Source organism: Rattus norvegicus, chromosome 20 (assembly GCF_021556685.1).
Source record: "Rattus norvegicus strain SHRSP/BbbUtx chromosome 20, alternate assembly SHRSP_T2T, whole genome shotgun sequence".
Lineage (NCBI taxonomy): Eukaryota > Metazoa > Chordata > Mammalia > Rodentia > Muridae > Rattus > Rattus norvegicus.
In genome coordinates this window covers 44,782,501-44,797,812 of record NC_141553.1, presented here as the reverse complement: position 1 = coordinate 44,797,812, position 15,312 = coordinate 44,782,501, and the positions used below count along the sequence as shown (strand labels likewise).

Here is a 15,312-nt window from a genome sequence, read left to right as displayed (position 1 = left end):
ACTTTATCCCATATTAGGCTGAAAATTTGAAATTTATTCTTGAGCTAGTCACAGGTAAAGCTGCATATAGCCAAGTCTAGTGGTGATTTGAGTACAAATCCTATGACCCCCATGGTAGAAGGAGACGACTAAATTCAGCCAGTTTGGGCACAATGGCACAAACTCCCAATACTCCCTCTGGAAATGTACACATGTGATCAACTTTTTAATGTATTAAAAAGAAAAATGAATAGATTCAGACTTAAGAAATCAAATAAGGAACATCCAATTGCAAACATTTCTGTATCTCTCCACAAGGTGATTCCATAGGCTTCCTTCTCCTTGTGTCTTGGTTGGTTATAAACACCAGTGTGGACTTATTAAAGGTTTATTTCTCAGTGTGGTCGAGGCTGGAAATCCAAGCTCAGGGTGGTAAACAGTGAGATTCCTGGTGTAGGGTATCCTTCCAGATTTTAGGCAGCCATCAAATCCTCAGGATGTGAAGAGAGAAAGCATTCATGCTCTTTCTGTCTCCCACTTTCAGGTCACTAGACAATCATGAGAGCTCTGCCCTCGTTTGTAATTAACTCCCAAAGGCACCATTTTCAAATAAAAACCACCAGGATTATAGCTCAGACATGTACATTTGGGGAATCACAGATATGCACTCTGTAGCATTATATAATTAAAATGGGGAATCTAACATTTATCATTTCTAAGAATATGCTTACTTCATATTTTAACCACAAATTATTGTCCATAAAATATATAGTAATGACATAGGTTAATATTTATATACTACTTTAAGTTGCTTTTTTAGTGGGCCTTTATTTGCAAGCCTTGTTTTTATTTAATGGTAATGAACATAGGACCATTCATTTACTCAAGAAATACTTAAGATATCCCTGATACTTAGAATCTTGCATGTTTAAAAATCAGGCATATGTTGAAATGTCTGACCATAAAACTTCTTATCTCACATTCAAATTAATTATATTTTTTATCCCTACTTCAAGTCTCCATTCTTCACTCTTTGATGCTACTTTCATTTTATAGTGGGAAAAAGATAATCAAACTGGCTCATATATATCTTTATGTTCGTCCCATAGTGTGAACCTTTCTAGCCAAATTACAGAGATCTTTTTCCAAAAATTGCCTTATGCGTAACTTGAATAACTAGTTTAAACTTGAAAAGTAGAATTAAATAAAAGGCTCAGGTCAGCATTATTCAAATAACAAAGACATACATGTAGCCCAGTAATAAAAGTACAGTAGTCTGTTAAAATAAAATAGTATATTCAAACTTAGAAAGGATAAAAATATCTTATTGTTTGCTTTAGTGTGTGTGTGTGTGTGTGTGTGCATTGAGAATATGATGCAAAATGAAATAAATCAAGCCTGCAATAATGGAGATGATCTGGTTTCACTCATGAGCCATGGATGTAACAACAGTCATAGAAGCCCCAGAATACGTTTCCTAAGAGCTGAGCAGGAAGCAGGAATTGATCTGTCTACAGAATGAGAGAGCTCTGGAGATCTGCTACACAGCCATGTGACTAGAAACAATGGCGTCAACGTGCATTCTTGAAAAATAGCTAGTGACGTCCATCCTGGGTGTTGTTTTAACGTCCCAATAAAAATAAATAAAATCAGAGGGTTATTTTTCTTCTGTCAGTTCTTAGAAGCTGTCTTCCTGTCCCCTTGGAGCTATGAAGATGACTAACATCCCCCAACACATTGACTGGATATCTAGAGAAACCTTTTGTGTAGCATCAGCAACAAGAGTTCCACTGTGCTGAGTTCCTGAATGCCTAGTAAATCCAACAGAATTTGAAAAGATCTGGACTGAGCATGACCTCTTCTCACTGGAGTTCAGATTCCATGGCTCAAAGGGCAGCCCAGTTTCCTACTTACCAGACATCAATTGAAGCATGAGAATTTACTTAGCTTAAAGGCAACGCCCTGCACACATTCTTTAGCCATAATGCAGCTAAGAGGAAATGCCTCTCTGTGACCCAGGATAGCTGCTTTTCATGGGACGATTGTGTATATGCACATCTGATTAGCTCAAAGCTTATCTTTGAGCTAAAATTACCTTACTTCACATTACTCCTGGAAACATGGAAACAAACAAGGGCAGAGTGAGCTGTATTCATTCTGAAGCAAGAATAATACAAACACTTTATCTACAATGTACGAGTGATGTTAAAACTTTCTTTGCAATACCGAATACCTTGGCAAGCGCTTGGCTCCTTTCTGAATTTATTACGAACGTCGTGATCCAGCTTCCTCTTTAGACTTCTAAGACTCTTAGATGACAGGTCCATCAAAATCCCATCGGTATGTTTCCATACTTTTATTCCCATGCTGTGTTCGTTCCTCAGAACACCTCTTAAGTATATCTTTTCCTGGAATGTTTTCTTTGTAAATCTAAATTTGCATTTTATAAATTACATTTCAAGTCCAATCAGCAGGACAGGATTTTGAGTTCATCTGTTAATTGTTTGAGTTAGTGTACAGAAAAATGAATTTTCATGTGATATTTACACATACACAAAAATATATATACATATACATACATATACATATATACATATACATACATATATACATAAATACATATACATACATATATATAATACTTAAACTCTCTGTTCCTTGTTGCTGTACTCATGCTTATTCTCTCAAATAGACTCCCCCATGGTTTTGTATTAAAAATGTGTATACACACATATGATATACGTGAATATAATTTAAAAACTTGCAGTATTTGAGTTTAAAAATAACATGTGACACCTGAACAAGAAAAGTACATCTTTCAGGTTAGAAGTTCTGATCTCAGTTAAGACTGTGACGCTGATTATCCCATGTTTGTTTGACCTATCTGTACAGGATGTGCTTGATCACGTGTAGGTATGGAGGTATGTGGGCAGGAAGTGCTTCAGCATGTAAGCTTGCCCCTGATTGGACCTGATAGGAATACAGTGGCCCTGTGGGTTCGCCATCTTTAGTCCATGCAAAGTTTTCTGGGAATCCCGGAATGGTCCTGGCCAGAGCCCATTTAATGAGATCTTCCTTCAAATTTGGCTTAAGATTGTGGCAGTGGTCTTATTCTCAACCAGTGGAAATAAAAGTATTTGTCAGTACAATTATTCTCCTAAACAATTTCAGGAGTATGTTATAAAAATGGAATATTCAGGCTGTGTAGCTTTCTGGAAATTTTAAAGATTAGGTTTATTTATTTATTAGGAATCCACAATACCAAAGTGGTAAAATATAGTTCCCCCACAATCCCTTGGCCATCAGTTTCCAAGGTGAATTGACTATTTGCAATTATTCTCAATCACTATTCTCTGAGGTAGGAGACATTAAGGTAGCAGAATCTGTGTGGTTGGAAATTAGGGAAGCATTATAATTAACTTGTAATGAAAAATATTGCTTTCAAGCCATAGCATTTCCTAAGAGTGTGAAGAACTTAGAAAAGTAAACACATTATGAACTTTTAAAACCAACAATCCTTATAATAATCTATTCTTTTAAAACGGGAGCTTTCGTTGCCCTTTCAGAGTTTTGGGTGTAGCACCCAGCAGTTCATAGAAATATAACATGGGAGATGGCGCTAATGGGTTTTCTTTTCCCTTCTTAGTTTAGCTTCATATAATGCTATATAAGCTAAACAATCAAATACCACTTTAGTAGAAAATTATACATAGGGTACTTTTAAATCTTTCTGATATGGAGTACAAAATGGTCACAACCTGAAGTGGTTAAAAAGTAAATCCATATTGTGAATGTATGTTGACTAGCTTTTTCAAAGATGAATGTGTGTTTAACTTGGACAAATAATAGGAGGTTTTCTTTTTTCTGAGAGACATATTTATAAAATTACATCGTTGTTATGGTACAATGTTATCAAGGTTATTATTCAAATCAAATTAGGTTGTGAATAAAGCAAATTGAAAAGTATAATTTAAAAATGTAAATAACCACATTCTACAGCTTTATGATATTAAGAACACATGATTTAGAGTCACTGGTTTTTAGAATGAAAATGTTCCAACTTTATATCTCCATATGATGCATAAATATCAAAATTCACTAGGAATTTTGTCTAAAAATCCTGGATATTCCACCAAGATAATTTAACGCATGTAGTCCCACCAAAATAGTGCATATTCTTTCATATGTTTGTCGTATTTTATATATGAAAATCTGATCAATTTCACTTGTTTATTTTCTAAAGTAGCTAAGGAGACCAAGAGAATGGAAGAGATATATCTAAGATATGGAATATTGAACATATGGAATATGGTAAGACAGACGGTGTCCAGTGGAAGAAAATCAAGGGTGCGTGCCCACTCATTTGCTCAGTTGCTCTGTTTGTCTCAGTGAGGATTATGTGTGCACCACAGTCCCCTGGCCGTTGCAAAAGGCAGTCTCAAGAGCAAATACAGCATCAGCCCTCCCAAATGCCAATGCTCATTTTATCACGTTGTCTGTTTCCACAATGATGCTATATTCCGTTTTCATTGAAAAGGATCATGGTAAAGATGCAAATGAGAATAAAGAGAGCAAAGGCAAGGCTGAAAAAGAAAGAAACCACAGAAACTTTCTTTAAGAATATAAACACTTGGGGTTGGGGATTTGGCTCAGTGGTAGAGTGCTTGCCTAGCAAGCACAAGGCCCTGGGTTCGGTCCCCAGCTCCGAAAAACAACAAAACAAAACAAAACAAAAAAAAACAAACAAAAAAAACAAAACAAAAAAAGAATATAAACACTTAACGTTCTCAATTACGAACAACATACATGTAATTTTATTTGGCTGAAGTTCTCAATTAAGAAACAGTGTAAATGTAATTTTTATTTACCTGATGTCATTGTTGTCTTGGAGGCGTACTTCCCCAGTCTGCTAACCGAGGCCTAATCCTTGAACCTAGTAGCCTGTACAATCTCATCTAGGCCTTGAATGTTTTTTCAGTCTCTAAGACTTAGTGATAAATTACCTTACCATTTTGTAGTTCTTTCTGACTTTTGACCATTTGGCCAACTCAGCTGTTCTAGCTCAAAACTTCTCTCTTTGCTGACTGCTTCAATCTGACTTCCCTCTTAGACTCTGACGTTTTGCTCTGCTTAGCTTCAAACTTAACTCTGGCAATATGTTCTAAACTTTTAACTCCTTCTCATTCCATGGGTGCTCTGTCTTTACCTCTGTATAACTTGTTCCCTTTGTACAATTGTCAAAGTAATTCTGCCTATTTCTTCTTCTCTGCATAGATCTGTCTTAAGTAACTTCTCTTTTCTCTCTCTTTCCATGAGCGTTGACCATATCCTAGTCTATAAAATCTTTCCCTTATTGGTCACTTTGCCCTTCAATTAAATTTCACTTTCAAACACGGGTGCATCCTCCTACAAACTAAGTTTACCATCATTACTTCGAGGTAAAGGTGTTTACTAAGGACTGAGCCACACCCCAACTAGAAACAAGTATTTTTCACTAAATAACACAATCTTCGGGTTTACAGTATGATCAAATATCCTGCAACAAAACATGAAATGAAATTCAAATTTTAAATAAAAATAATTGTGCATCCTGACCAAGTGTGAATTGATTTCATACTGAGAATTCAAGGCTGATTTGAAATTTGAAAATTTGACTACACATTCTGCCTTATGTTTCTTAAAAAGCAAATCATGTGATCTCATCAGTCAATGTAAAAATATATTTCATAATATTCAACATCTATTCATAATAGAAACTAAGAAATTAGAAAATAGAGGGAAACTTTATTCAGCTTAAAAGAATCTAGGTTTTTGTTCCATGCGTTGGAAACAGAATATATCCTAAGTGAGGTAAACAAGACCCATGATACGCATGGTACATACTCACTGATATTAGCCATAAAGTACAAAATAGCCATGACACACCCCACAAACCCTAGGAAGTCAAAGAAGAAGGAAGGCCCATGTGAGGGTGCTTAAAACCCACTTTGAAGGATGAACAAAATAATACTGGGAGGCAGATGGAGGGAAATATCCGTGTGGGAAAGGGGAAGGAGAGAGGGAAGGGGGTAGGATCAGTTATGGGGCAGGAGGTGGGAGACAGGCCTAGAGGGCCAGGAAAATGAACATACTAGGTATGGGGAGCAGGAGAACCACTAGAAAGTCTTAGAGACCCAGGATGGGGTACATTCTCAATACTCATAGTGGATGATTTCTGCTGAAATGCTTGACAGTGGGGTTATGGAACCTGAAGAGACCACCTCTAGTTGGCAGTCAGAACCCCTAGTGGACAGATTGAGATACCAACTGACCTACAAAACATTCAACTACAAATGCAGGGACAAAAATGGAGCAGAGCCTAAGGAATGGCTGACCAGTGACTAGCCCAACTTAGGATCTATCTCATGGGCAGGCACCCATTCCTGACACTCTTACTGAGGCTATGTTGTGCTTGCAGACAGGAGCCTAGCATGGCTGTTCTCTGAGATCCTCTACCAGCAGCTGACTGAGACAGATGCAAATACAGCCAGGCAATAAACTGAGGACTGGGACCCCTATGGAAGAGTTGGGAGAAAGATTGAAGGAACTGAAGGGGATGGCAAACCCATAGGAAGACCAATGATGTCAACTAACCTGGATCCGTGGGAGCTCCCAGAGACTGAGCCACCAACCAATGAGCTTACATGGTGTGGTCAGATGTCCCCAGCATACATATAGCAGAGCACTGGCCTCAGTGGGAGAAAATGTGGTGCCCAAGGGTGGGAGGATGCCCAGAAGTGGCACCTTCTCAGAGGCAAAGAGAGGCTGGATGGGGAGAAGAACTCTCCAAGAGGGGACCGGGTGGCGGGAGGTAACATTGGTTTGGAAATAAATAAGATAATTAATTAAAAAATAAATATGAAGGAATCATACTACCAGACTATAAAGGGTTATGAAGCCATAGCAATTAAGAGAATAAAAGAGTTGCATACAAACCAGCAAGTATATCAGTAGAACATCGCTGAGGGAGCATGATTTATTGCTCTCCAAGAAACAGGATGATGTAATTGAATAAACATCCATTTCAAAGCAATTAAAACATTCTTGACCTCCATCTTATATTATTTATAAAAGTTAATTTGAAATGTATTAAAAGCCTCTATATGAAAACCAGAAAGATTTGAGAATAATCCTTTGTGAAGATGTTGAACAGCATGGGCAATCAGAGGAATGCTAATTAAACTCCTAATGAGATAGCATTTCAATAAGGGATTGGCAATACCAAACCGGACAAATGTGTAGCAACTGAAATTTGCATACATTGCTTGTGTGAATGAACAATGATATTGCAAATTTGGGGGCAAGTTTACAATCTTTTATACAGATTAAAAAATATGTACCTTTCATTCGTCAGTGTCCTTCCTAAGAGAGAATGAAGAAATGACCCATACAAATCTATACAGGAGTGCCCAGAGAATTTATATTCACAATAATAATTAAATCCAAATAAGAAATATCAATTTTAAGGTATAGAAATGTGCTGTTTTATTACAAAGAATCTCACAAAATGAAAATATCTCAAAATGGAAGCTAGGGTAACAACGTGCACCTACAGAATTGGAGGAAGACAGGGCAATATAAGTTTTTCTGCTTGCCCAGGATGGGTGGGATGTTATAAACAGAACCAATCTAAAAATGGCTGGTATTACCCAAGCCTGAAAAGAGATCTCAGAAGACCCAGTCACCCCTTCTAAAAAAGCTAACGAGGGCATCTTAGCAGAGCTCCTAAGCGGGCATTTGGCAGTTCAGGATTTTGTATTCCTGTTGTTTTCTTTCCACTTGGACCCTACACAGTTCAAAACTAAGACCTGGGGTAGGACAGACAAGGGAGCTCTGGGAAGAGTTCTCCCAGCACCACTATCCTGTGCGCTGGTCCCTGGTTCCTATCTAGTCCCTCGAGATCTTATAGTTAACATATTTTATATAATACATAGAGGAACAGAAAACATAAAATCTGAGAAATTGGGAGCAAATGAGGGACTTGGGGAGAAGATGGAGCTTCAGGCCTTGCTCAGGCCAACCTGACTTCTTCTTTGACCCTTTTGGCTCTGGCTTCTCCTGCTTGGTTTTCTCCTCTTCTGTGACTTCTTTTTTTCTCTTCGGGATTCTTTTTCTTTCTCATTCTGTGTTTTGACTCTTTTGACTTTTTTGAAGTTAGAAGAGTTCTTGTGACCACCTTCTCCCTCCTTTTCGGAATCAGAGAATTCTTTCTCATAGGCAATGCGTTTGTCAAAAGAGCACACAGAGACTCATTTATCAGAGTCCTCCTCATCCTTATCACCGCTCTCTTCTGGGATGGCATCCTCTGGAATGGCCTGCATTTGGACCCCAGGAGCATGGGGCAGCATTCTCAAGTTCTCAAAGAGCCACTTCTTGATCTTTTCCAGGTATTCATTAGTGCTATGGTTAGTCATATTGGAAGGGCTGATGTGAAGCTTGGAATCTGGTCCACAGTCTTCAAAGTAGTTATTGTACGGTAGCTCATTCGGGATCTCTGTTTCCAGGGCCACAGCTGTTTCCCAAGTCCAGCACAGAGAGACATTACGGATGGTGTAGCCACCTCCTCTCAAGATTAGCATAGGCAAGTCAAAACTCTTCACCAACTCCACACACTTGGCATGCTCTTTGATGGTCAGACTGAAGCAACCTAACTGATCCCCAGAAGGGAATCTGAGCCACACTGGAAGACCACTGCTCTAGGTCGGAACATCTCCATTATTTTGGACATGACTGGCTTGAAGGTGGCTTCATAAGACTCATCATCAATGCTGTCTCGCACTGGGTAGTTAACTGCATAGTACTTGCCTTTGCCAGCTCCAATATCCTGTAGGTCCCCAGTTCCTGGGGAGTACTCTCCGTATTTATGAAAGGATACAGTCATGACCCGGTCTGTAGTATAGAAGACCTCTTTCATGCCATCCCCATGGTGAATATCAATGTCAATATACAGCACCCTCTGGTGATACCTCATCAGTTCCGGGATGGCCAAGACGATATCATTGATGTAACAGAAGCCAGATACTTTAGACTTCTTTCCATGGTGCAGCCCCCCAGCCCAGTTCACAGCCGTGTCAGTCTACTGCTTATTGAGTTTCACAGCACTTGCGACAGAGCCACCAATGGACAACTGATAGAACTCAAACAAGCCATCAAATACCGGACAGTTCTCACCCACGTTGAATCTCTGCCTCTCCTTGCTGTATTCAGACATATTATCTAGGCAAATAGAATGCAAGAATTTAATATAGTCATCGCTGTGGTACTTCTCAGCATTAGCTTTGTGAGGATAATAGATTTCCACTTTCTGGTAGAGACCATAGTTGAGCAGCAAATTGTACGTCATATGGATTCAGTGAAGGATTTATTGGGTGCCCTTGTCCATAATGGTAGTTTCCAGCATCGTAGTAGTAACAGACTTTCCTCTCAGTGCCCTGAGTCTGTGCCATCCTTCCCGCCGCCCTACCCTACCATCAGTCTCTCAATTTTTCAAAGATCAAAATTAAATAAAATATGAGATACGTTGTGAGAACAGTGTCCGGCTTTAGAATTGGGAAAGTCCTGACGGAATGTGCGTGCAGCACTTTCTGTGTCATAGGAAACAAACCATAAATTTTCTACATCTTACTTATGGAACTATATCTGCTTACCAGAAGGCATGTAAGTGTAGAGGGCACACTTTAAAAAAATATAAAACTATCATATTTCAATTGAAGTTCCCTATTTTTAAAGACATGATGACTTATATTTTCCAGGCTATCAATCATAAACTTTATTCACATTATACCTATTAAATAACTTTCTTAATGCTATCATGTTTAGTAACATTTCAGGAAGCACTAAAGCCCAACTTTATAGTAATCTAGACTTAATTATAAAAGGAAGATTCACCTGCAATTGAGGAATTAAATACCCGACTGTGTCTCCTTTATTTATGCTGGTGCTGTGCCAGGGCAGCGGTGTTCTTGCAGTGATGGATTTGGCGGTATGAATGATCAAACCCAGGGCCTTATGGATGTAGACAACAATTCTACCAGAGAGAGACATCGTCAGGCTAAATTATCAAGTGTATATTCTTATACTTGGTAAATATTTTACTTCCTTTGTCTAAAAGACTGGAAACAAAGACAAGAGTTGAAGAAGCAATCATAACACATGGGGAAAATAAAGTAGATTTGAACCCATTCCCTTCTGGCCTCAATGTTTTCTGATAGGATTGGAGAAGCTCCAGTCAACCATCATGGTTACCTTCCCCTGGCTCTAGAAGTATGTTCCGAATTCAGAAAACCAGGAGTCCTTACAGCAAGGACTTGCAGCCCATAGGTATCTTGGTTTTCAGTTTCAAGACAGCAAGGAGATAGAATGTGTCCCACAAATAAGACATAATTATTCCACATTCTCACTCTCCCCGTCAGCACACTGAATCTACGTAACTTTGAACACTAGTCACGTCTCCCATTCATTTACAAGGCTACTGTGAATGCAGTCATATGCTCTGCTGCTGTCCGAGAAGCAGCTAACACACAGCCGAAGATGCAAGGCAAAGGGAAGAAGCCGTTTCCTTTTCTTTTCATCCTAATTATAAAGAACCGTCTGGGGCTTCTCACTGACAATGAGATTTATTTATTCACATTACGGGAAATGAATACGCATCTATACTTGTGAATGGAAGCTTCCTTAACTCTATATTTTATTAATTCATGTTCACTTTTATTTGTGGAGCATTGTCGTGCATGTCTATGAGAGTGCATGTGCAGGGCAGAGGTCATTTCCTGTGTCTTCATACAACACTCTATACCTTATTTATTTGAAACAGGGTCTTTCAATTGAATTTGCGTAGTGAGCTCTCCAATTCTGCCAGACTATACTGCAGCTTGCTATAGGATTGCCTTGTCTTTGTGTTCCTGTTTCCATGACAACAGGTGCTTTGCACGCATCCCAGGTCATCTGTGCTCATATTGTTATGCGCTTAAAGTTATAGGAATGAATATTCATTCATTCATTCACTCATATATTTTTGTTTATTTGTTATGCCTTCATTTCAGTATAGGAGCATTTCAGGGCCTCCTACATTATTTCACAAGTTTGGGTGTTGCTTCAAGCCCACTTCTGCCATCTATGCTAATATTTTGTCTGACTTAATTAAGCCTGTGTAGCTTTATGCACTCTGTCGCAGTTTCTGTGAGTTAATTTGTGCAACTGCCCTGCTGTGTCAGGAAGATACTGGTTCCTAATAGAGTCAACTATTACCTATGCCTCTTACAATGCCTCTAATCCCTCTTCTTCAGTGGTCCCTGAGTTTGGAAGGTACAATATAGATGTCCACTTAGAACTGAGTACGCTGTAGTCTCTAATTCTCTGTATGTTGATTAGTTATGTGTCTCTGTGTTAATCACCACGTACTGCAAATAGAAGCTTCTCTGAGGAGGTTTGAGAGCTATGTTCATCTAGATAAGTGGTTCTCAACCATCCTAATGCCTTGACCCTTAAATATAATTCCTCATGTGATAGTGACCTCTAACCATAAAATTATTCCATTGTTACTTCAATAATGGTGGCAGGTATTGGCCTCAATTTGTGGAGCGGGACTTAAATCCAATCAAAATGTAGTTTGTAACTTCCATGATATTTAGTTCTATTACACCAGTGGGCATGTCTTACTAGGCCAGTCATTATTTTAGCTCACAGGATTCACAGAGAGGTAGTGCCGTTGATTACTTTTCTCCTGTGGTAGGGTTCATAACACTTCCAGCACTGTAAAAGGGCACTAGTAGTAATGAAGCTTCCAGTTGTACCAAGTTGCTGAGAACCAACCTTAGCTCTGTCAGGGTCAGAGGTCCTGAGGAGGGGAAGAAAGTGAGCAGCAGATGAATGGCTCCAAGTCAGTTACAGATGCAGGCTGACGGCTCTGTGTTCTGCCCAGGATAGCTCTCTCTTGCTCGTGTTTTCTGGTATTGAAATACCTCACTCTTGCAGACCAAAGCCTAGTCTGTTATTTCCATAAGCTACTTTCCTTAGAAATAGCATATCCTTTTCATCATTTACCCCAGGTACCCTTTGGATCATCATTTTATTACTTCAGCCCCTTGACTCTTAGAAACTGAAACACAGAATTATATTTGAAGTAAATGAACCAGAAAGCAAATCCTTTTTATTTTTTAACACAGCGAGTCTTGTGCTGTTTCCTGGGTACAGCACTTGTGGCTGCCACGTCTAGATATAAAGTCTATTTTTATGTGAGAAAATTAGCTAACTTTTTTTATAATAAAATTTTGACAATTTAGTGAGCCCTTGTTTGTGCCAATGCAAGCAGCATTGACTCTCATTTCTAAAGTTAATTAATTAATTAATTAAGTTTTACACTCCAGCTTTTATTCCCCTACCGGTCCACCCCCGAGGGTTCCACATATCATACCTCCTCCCCAACCGTACCACCCCCCACATTCTCTCTACTAGGATGTCCCCACCCCACCCACCCCACCAGATCTCTGAACTCTCTGGAGCCTCCAGTCTCCTAAGGGTTAGGTGCATCTTCTCTGACTAAACCTAGACCAGGGATTCATCTGCTGCATATGTGTTGGAGGCCTCATCTCAGCTGGTCTATGCTGCCTGGTTGGTGATCCAGTGTCTAAGAGATCTCAGGGGTACAAGTTAATTGAGACTGCTGGTCCTCCTACAGGGTTGCCCTCCTCATTAGCTTCCTCCAGCTTTTCCCTAATTCAACCAGAGGGGTCAGCAGCATCTGTTGTTGGTTGGGTGCCCATATCTGCATCTGACTCTTTCAGATGCTTGTTGGGTCTTTTGGAGGGCAGTCATGGTAGGTCCCTTTTTGTGAATGCCCCATAGCTTCAGTAATGGTATCAGGTCTTGGGCCTTTCCTTGACCTGGATCCCACTTTGGGCCTGTCACTGGACCTTCTCTTCCCCAGGCTTTTATCCATTTCCATCCTTGCATTTCTTTCAGACAGGAAGAAGTACGGGTCAAAGCTTTGGCTGTGGGATAGCCATTCCTCACTTAATACCCTGTCTTTCTGCTGGAGATGAATTCAATAAGTTCCCTCTCTCCACTGTAGGGCCTTTCATCTAAGGTCCCCCTTTTGAGTCTTGAGAGTCTCTCACTTCCCAGGTCTTTGGTACATTCTAGAGGGTCTTCCCAACCTCCTTCCTCCCGAGGCCACCTGTTTCTATTCTTTCTGCTGGCCTTCAGGGCTTCAGTCATTTCCCCCCCACCCAATACCAAATCATGTTCCCTTCTCCTCTCACCCCCATCTCCTTTTCCTCTCCTGTCTCTCCCTCCCTCCCCCGTTGGGGTTGCTTTCTTCTCCCTCCCAATGGAACTGAGGAGTCCTCATTTGGGCCCTTCAGTTTGTTGAGCTTTTTGAGTTCTGTGTACTTTATCTTGGATATTCTGTATTTTTTTTTTGGCTAATACCCACTATAATCCTTTGCTATCTCAATATATTCTCTTAATCTTTCGATTTTTTTCTTTTATATCTCAGAAACTTCAACCTTATTATTGGAAGATATTTTGGAATCCCAGAAAACAGGAATATCACTTAAGCCATCATCTTTTTTTCTTGATACTAGACCAATCTCTTGGATCACACATATAACTACCCTATTTAGGGGGTAAAATATGTAGGCCAAATTTAGTTGTTGATGGCTTCCATAGAGGAGAGCATTTACCAATAACTATCTATCTGATCCTTGCTTATTAACTATTTCTTCCTCTTTTGTGATCCAGAGTTTTTCCTTTATTTACCAAATCATATCTCTTTAAATATCTTTCTGACTATGTTAACTCACTAAAGACCCTACCTCTCTTCTTTCAGTTGCATGAAACCCCTCTAATAATTCATATTGCAGGGGGAACATTTCCTGATAACCTTGACAGGGTGAATATTCCCTGAAGGAGGAACATGAAGGAAAATATGTACATTTCTATGCAAACAAGCTTTACAGCTATAGCAGCCATCAGTACTTGAGGAGATTCACATGTTGCTGGCTCTCTGCTCCAGGGGTGGCAATCATGTCACAGTATTCTGTCCATGGCCATGATACAATACTGATCATGATACAAGCTTGATCCTCTAAATTCCATGACTCATATCATCAGCAATGGAATCTTCCCATCAAATTCTGGAGAGTAAGCAAGAACAATGACAATAGCCTAGAGTAGATGTAGTTCCATTGGTCAACAACTTAAAAATATTGAGTTTGCTAGGAAGGCCATTTTTCCAGTATTAATCCTACCAGTCTATGAGCATAGAATATCTTTTTGTCATATATATTCTTCAATTTCCTTTTAAGGTCTTAAAAATTAATTACACAATTCTCTCAGTTTCTTAGACTTATCCAAGATATTTTTTGATGCTGTTGCAAATAGTATTGTTTTCCTGATTTCTTTCTGGGTAATTTTGTATATGTATAAGAGAACACAGATTTTGTATCCTGTTACACTGATTAATGTATTTATGACCTATAGGATATTCCTGTGACTCTATGACGTCTTTTATGCATAAAAACATATCATCCATAAATATATTACTTCTTTCTGCTTATCCTTCTTTTATTGGTATCTTCTTACTCTAGCTAAGACTTCAGGTACTATACTAAACAGGAACTGAGAGATTGGAACTTCTTGACTTGGTTTTCCTTTTAGTATAAATGAGTTAGATTTTTGTTTTCTGTTTAGAGGATGCTTGCTGTGATCTTGTTGCAAATTGCCTTTACTGTGTTGAGATTTTTTCCCCTTTAGATTTTCCAGGAATTTTTATCTTGAAAGGATGTTGAGCTTGAGTCAAAGGTCTTTTCTGCATCTAATGAGAAGAATGTCATGTGGTTTTTGTCACTGAGACCGTTTATGTGGTAGATCGTACTTGTTGAATCACATACGTTGAATTATCTCCTAATCTCTGAGATGAAGTCAATTTGATCATAGTGGGTAATCCTTTTTATTTTCTTTTGAATTCAGTTTGAAAGGATTTAATTGGGAATTTGGAGATCTATTTCATCAGAGTTATTGGCCCATCATTTTTTGATGTTATTGTTTTTATCTTTGTCTATTTTGGATGCCATGGTTGGCTTCATAAATAAATTTGTAAATACCTTATGAAATAAATTGAACAGTACTCCTATGTTTGTTCTTTGAAAGATGTCTGGTGGAATTTTATTATGTACTCATCAGGTCTTGGACTATTTTTGGTTGGGAAGTTTTTAATCACTGCTACTACTCAGCAGTTGTTATCCATTTATTTGAATTATACTAGCTTCCTGTTGATTTACTTTATTTCCTAGA

The 15,312-nt window shown here is 38.9% G+C and overlaps 1 pseudogene; it reads right to left on the bottom strand.

The window, feature by feature from the left end:
- Positions 1–7,905: 7,905 nt before the first annotated feature.
- On the bottom strand, positions 7,906–9,464 carry Hdac1-ps5 (Histone deacetylase 1, pseudogene 5; annotated as a pseudogene).
- Positions 9,465–15,312: the final 5,848 nt, after the last annotated feature.